General features: G+C 31.8%; 1 long non-coding RNA gene across 1 annotated transcript; it reads right to left on the bottom strand.

The window, feature by feature from the left end:
• Positions 1–287: 287 nt before the first annotated feature.
• On the bottom strand, positions 288–3,510 carry LOC126727314 (uncharacterized). Its single transcript, XR_007656201.1, has 3 exons — positions 3,282–3,510; positions 2,802–2,977; positions 288–2,497 (listed from the first exon to the last, which is right to left on the bottom strand). It is a non-coding gene; the product is annotated as an uncharacterized LOC126727314 (long non-coding RNA).
• Positions 3,511–6,209: the final 2,699 nt, after the last annotated feature.

Below are 6,209 nucleotides of genomic sequence, written 5' to 3'. Positions count from 1 at the left end.
CAATAGCACTTGGAAAAAAAATGATGACAAATACATATCTTCTCACATGCATTATTTTTTTATTTTGTCCATCTTGAACATGCCAACTACAAAGGTATACACAATAAGAACAAAATGGATTCTTTGGTGTGCTAAATGGATGATTGTTGTCCACGTTTAAATGTAACCTCTAAAATGATAGAAGCTAATACAACCTTTTGAGCTCCACATTTCAAAAATTGTTTTCTTTAGTAGAAGTGCACTTCTATTCATAATCCACTCAAACTATTTTTGCTAATCTATAACAATCACGAAAACTAAGGAGAACGTATTCAATAATAATATAAGGTAAAATTCCAATGTATAAAAACAAAGAAACAATATTTTAATATCTATTGGAAGAAACACTCTAAATTAAATCTATGAAAAGTTGAAAACCACAAAAGAACCTAAAACAAAATTGGAAAAGAAAAACAAATTCATATTTTTTCTCTGCCAAGTTACACTTTGCTCAATCTTTTGTAGTCTAAATTCTAAGAATGCATCTTATAATCCAAGCCACCAAATCTCCTCCATGGAAGTTTCAAGCGTGTAATGGTCATAAGCACTATAGTGTCAAGAAAATTTTTACTAAACTAATGTCCAAAGTTGAAGCACATACATGCTGGAGGAATTGCATCTAAAATCTCATCTTTAACAAATTTAAACACATCAAGTAGTTTGGATATTTTCTGTTTCTTAACTTTTTACATCAGAGAACAAAGGTAAAATTCCTTCATTTCATCAAGTATAGACATTTCCTTCACTTCAAATAGACTATTATTTCTAGTTTAATTTCTTGGTTCTTTTTTTTTTAGGCAGGGAAAAAAACCTCTTAGCATATGAACGATTCAACATAGTTCTCCAAATTTACCTAAGACACTATACACACACCATGTGCTCTATTCTTTAGTTTATTTCTTTCTTTTTGACCCTTTCCCACAAAAAATAAAAAATTTAGAATGCATAGTAGAAAGAAGAACACATATCCATTTCTAAACAAACAACATTAAAAAGAAATTTCTCAGGTGGTACAAACTACTTTCTATTCTTCCCAAATAGCACTTAAATTAACATATCAAGAAATTGGGTTTTATTAAATACTCCAGAATATGTAAATAAATAAAAAATTCAAAACTCATTCAATAATTAATTATTTTTATTCATATACCAAAGCAACAATAACTGAATCATCTTTTAAAATATATGCCTTTTCTTGTTCTTCATGAGCAAAATTCCAGCAATGCAAAATAACTACCAGAAGTAATAATCTCATATCGTAACATCAATAGAAAGAGGGTAAACCCATAACTATGCAGTCTAAACTTTCAGATCTTAAACCATCCAAGTTGAAATTTGGCATATTCATTAATTATTAAGTTTCATACTTGACAAGGAAAACTCAGCAAATCTGAATTTCAACAAAAAGTGAAAGGGTAAGAAGGTTTTTTAAAATGGCAGGAAATAATCATACAACCATATTAAATAAATAATCCCTTGATATGAAGTAACACAGTTTTTTAACAAAATCTTTGCTATTTCTTTATTTGTTCCTACTTCCAATTTCACTTTGAAAAAAAATTGTCAATAAGTCTACACTCACCTTTGCTGAACCTTGAGAAACAAAAATTTATCACCGTCAAGACTTCTACCAACTTAAGCAAATATGAAGCACACAATTTTTCCCATATATTTTTATTTTAATAGAAAAACACAAAAACTAACAAAGCATATTCGAAAGCAATCTAGTATGTATTCAATCTCTCAACAATCATCTCCTTCTGGCCAAAACAAAATTTTTTTCCTAAACTCTGAACAGATAGAAGTCATGAAAAATAAACATTACCACTATGCATGATAAAGCGATGCGTATATTTACCATTGCAAATAAACATTACCACTATTTGGATTGCATTTGATTCTACCTGGGTTTTACAATTTTTTTGCAAATAATTTTTAGGGATTTAGGAATGTCTTTTCTATTAATGTACTCCTATTTAGTAAATGCATTTCTTATATTAATTTCTCAAAAAATAGTTTTGTTAACTCTCACAGTTAGTCTCAAATGAGACTCAAAATGCATGGCACCTAGTCACACCATACTAAACCACATCCATTATAGCAAAGTAGGCACATAAGATATATAGAGTCAATCCTCTTGAGAGTATGGATAATACACAGTTGTGGTGCATGATTAGAATACAATTTGATCGCAACATATCATGAAGAGAATACATACCCTGCTCACATAATCATGATGCCACATTTGAAGAGGCATTTTTTTTTTTTTTTTTCATTTTTGTATAATACCTAAGATTGTACCATGTGTAATAAATTGGGAAAAAAAATGAATTCAACAAACTATTAAAAAGGTCATACCCATTGTTTGAAGTTAATACCTGATTCTTCAAAAAAATGATAGATTGAACAAATTGAAAAGCATACCCCAAAGAGATCCACGTTACTTCTTCTAAAAGACCTAGAAAAGGAAAAAACCCAATTATCTATTGCTCTGTTTTGATCTTTAAAGTATCCAAAAGAGACTGGAACTCACTTAAGGACTTTCATTCCATTCATCTGAGTTTTAATCGAACACCATAAATAGATACCCACACATCAATTTAACCAAATACCCAAAACAAAACAAAACAAAATAATAATAATAACTCAAACACCTTAATCAGAAATATAACCCAAAAAGTCAAATTAAAAACAATCCAGCCAAATTATTAAAACCTGATCTAATTTAATATATAAACTGAAAAGCAAAGAGAAAAACTAACCGGTAGCAGTTCTGGAAGGACGTAGACTTTGGGAGGAAGTAGGCCTTTATGTGAATTCTAATCTTGAGAGAAATCGAGACAGACCGAATCTCTCTCTCTATTGTTCTCTTTCTCGGTTCTCCTTGTATTTTTGCAACATATCTCTCTCTCTCTCAACCGTATTTTGGCAGAAAAACCTAAAATAAGTATCAATGCAACATTCAATTCTATACTTATTTAATCCCAAATATTTCGTTAAGATTAGAAACAGAAGTACCCAAACTAAAATCAATTTTTTTAGTGATTTCTGTAATCTGAAAAAACAAACAAAAAACAAAACAAAAGCAAATATCTAAAATTGAGAAAATAAACATTTTGATAGAGAATCCAAAAACCCATAACAAAAACGAATCAAATCTAAACCGACCGAACAAAAAAAAAATTCAATTAAAAGTAACGTTTTATACACAAACCTACAAAATTGAGAAAAAAAAAATGTACCGTTGTCGATGTCGGTTCTGGCAATCTGATGGTCTGAATCTGGAAAGGGAACGGATGGTGGTGGGGAAATTGATGGTGATGGCTAGCCTTAGATATTTCTCTCTTTGCCAGTAAGAAGTTCCAGAAAAATTCAATGCGTACCTTCCGAATATGGAGTGAAGAAGTGATAGAGTTAGACGCGCTACTTTGTTATAAATATGTGCTCTGGAATGGTTTTTTTTTTTTTTTTTTTTTTTTTAATGGAGTTTTTTTCTTTTATCAGATTGAACGGAGGCTTCATTGCCTCATTGCCTCTCTCTCTCTCTCTCTCTATTTCTATCTCTGTGTGCATAGTATTTTAACCGGTTAATTTTTATTATTTATAGAGAGGCTTTTAAATGGTGCTACAGTATTGCTAAACATTGTATTTTATCGCTTTTAACTTATACGTGTCTGAATTTTAAGGGGCCATTTTTCCTAACGTGGCAACACCTCCTTAAAGGCTTTTGCTATTATATATAGTATTAGATAAGGGGAGAATTTGAGTAGATAACATTTATAAACAATAGTGACAGGGAGGAGAGATGACTAAAGGCTAAGGGGTGTGGAAAAATATTTTATTGTATACTTTTATTTTAGGTTTTATAAATTTGATAATTACATTGGTTGGAAGGATTTGAACATTAGGCATTTCCGTTATGAACACCAAAAAGTATCAGTTAAGTTACATAACTCTTGGTTACTCTTTAAATAATAAGGGTATCTTATCATTGATTTCTCCATTGCCTTGCATGTTAAGGGATTTGGAATGTTTGGGGGAAGAACCGTTTGAAGCAGGTTTGATTTGGGAAAAGATCATACCTATTTTGTAAATCATGAATTTATTATGTGTAATTTTGTAATAATAAAAAGTTGTCACGTCAATTGGTCAATGGCATATTGTCATGTCATTACTCTGTTAGACACATAGACCAGCAAACTAACAAAAGTTAATGGAATGACCAATAACGCTCATTTGTTAAACTTTGGGACCCATAGGCAATAGTGCTTACTTAAAACTTTAGAGACCAAAATCACTCCGTGGATAAACTTTAGGAACTAAGAGTATATTTTTGGCAAAAAAAAAAAAAATGGAAGAATTTGGTGGTAAAGAGTTTTTAGTTTTTAGTTTATTAAACTTTTTAAACTTTTAGTTTTTATCCTTAACCTTGTATTTATTCTTAAACTTACTAACTACGACCTAATTTATGATGATCAAATTAGACTCTCAATGGTGGGTTCCAGCTAACTCAACTGGTAAAGTCTCTAATAGTTTAATAAGAGATATGGGGTTCAATCTCCGCCTACACCAAAAACTGATTGGTGTCTTGGTCTGATGATAAAGAGCTATCAATAGGAGCGGACGCCATAGGTTAAAACTCTCTCTGAAAAAAAAAAAAAAAAAAAATTAGACTCTCAACGAGTTTTCTATCATTTTGAACTCTTCATCCGAGTGCCATCTAACTCCAAAGCATTGAGGTACCCTCTCTCTCTCTTTACATTTGTGGTATATTAAACTAGTACTCTAATTAAGTTAAAATTTAAATGGAAATTAGATTCATTTTATGGGTTCTTCCCACTGCAACGTATTTACAAAATAGTATGTAAAAGGTAAAATTTTATCTCCAATTCATTAAGTGCAATTGTCCTTGGAAATAGCAAATTTTGTTCTGGATTGTAAGAATCACTTAATTCAATTGAATGTGTAGTGTTAGATTTCACATACTTACAACAAAGAAAATCTAGCTACTACAATTGGTTATGTTAGACACATAGGTTAGTAAACTAACTGAAGTTAACAGAATGACCAATAGCACTCATTTTTTAAATTTTAGGGACCAATAGGCAGTAATGCGCAATTGAAACTTTAGAGAGCAAAAAAACTCAGTTGGTAAACTTTAGAGACCAAGATGAGAACTTGCCCATGAAACTTTTTGTAAAATTGTGATTTACAACTATATTTTATGTTGGCTTTATTTCATGACAAAAAGTGTTGTAATTGCATTATTTTGTTCCTTGTATTTTGTGGGATTTTATTGTATTGGGTTTAGTATTAAGTTGGTGAAGAATCGAGCATGAAATGAAGAATCAATACAGTTTTGCAACTAGCTTGCAAGAAGATCGTGAGAAGAGTAACATGCAAAAATACCACGTGAAAAACACATGTTAGAAGCTGAAGAGTCAAGTGCCAGGCTTCATTTTGCAAGTACTTCGAAAGACAAGCCATCTCGCAAGGTACCTATGAAACATTCTGCCTGGAAGATTTTAAGTGTGACTTTCTTACCCTTCACCCATACTATATATACCCTCATTACCCACAAAAGTAAAAGAGACTATTCAGAGAGAAAAACCCTAGATAGGTTTTCTACAACACAACACACCCATCTTTTAGAGAGAGAGCTATTCATCCTTAGTGAGAAATCATTTTAGTATTTTCTCCTTCCTTCTCCCATTGTCGTACCTTGAGAGGAGATTTGTACCTAAACACAACCCACACCTTTTCAGAGTGTAGAGAGTGTTTTGGAACTTAGGAAGTTTTGGGGATTTGCCAAAAGAAGCCAGTAAGGCTTGACGAATGCAATCGGGCGTAGTGCAGGATTCAAAAAGCTAGAGAAGACATGACTCTGAGAAATCCGTTGGTAGTAGGAGCTTGGAAGGCTCAAGTATATGTGATAGACTAGGCTTGGAGGGTCTTTTGTTATTCGTGTACTCCAATTTTATTCTCTAGTGAATCGATTTTGACTTGAAGGGTCGCGGAGAGGTTTCTTGCTGAGTTCTTTAGTTTCCTCTTCGATAACACGTCTTGATGTTATCTTGTGTTTGCATCTCTCTTCCCTACTCTTTAAGCTTTTATTTTATTGTTGATGATGGATGAATTTGGCTTAGGGTAGTGTTATCAGTGCACTTATT

Source organism: Quercus robur, chromosome 5, assembly GCF_932294415.1.
Source record: "Quercus robur chromosome 5, dhQueRobu3.1, whole genome shotgun sequence".
Classification (NCBI taxonomy): Eukaryota; Viridiplantae; Streptophyta; class Magnoliopsida; order Fagales; family Fagaceae; genus Quercus; species Quercus robur.
Note: the sequence above shows the minus strand (reverse complement) of the source record. Positions and strands in the feature narration are given on the sequence as shown.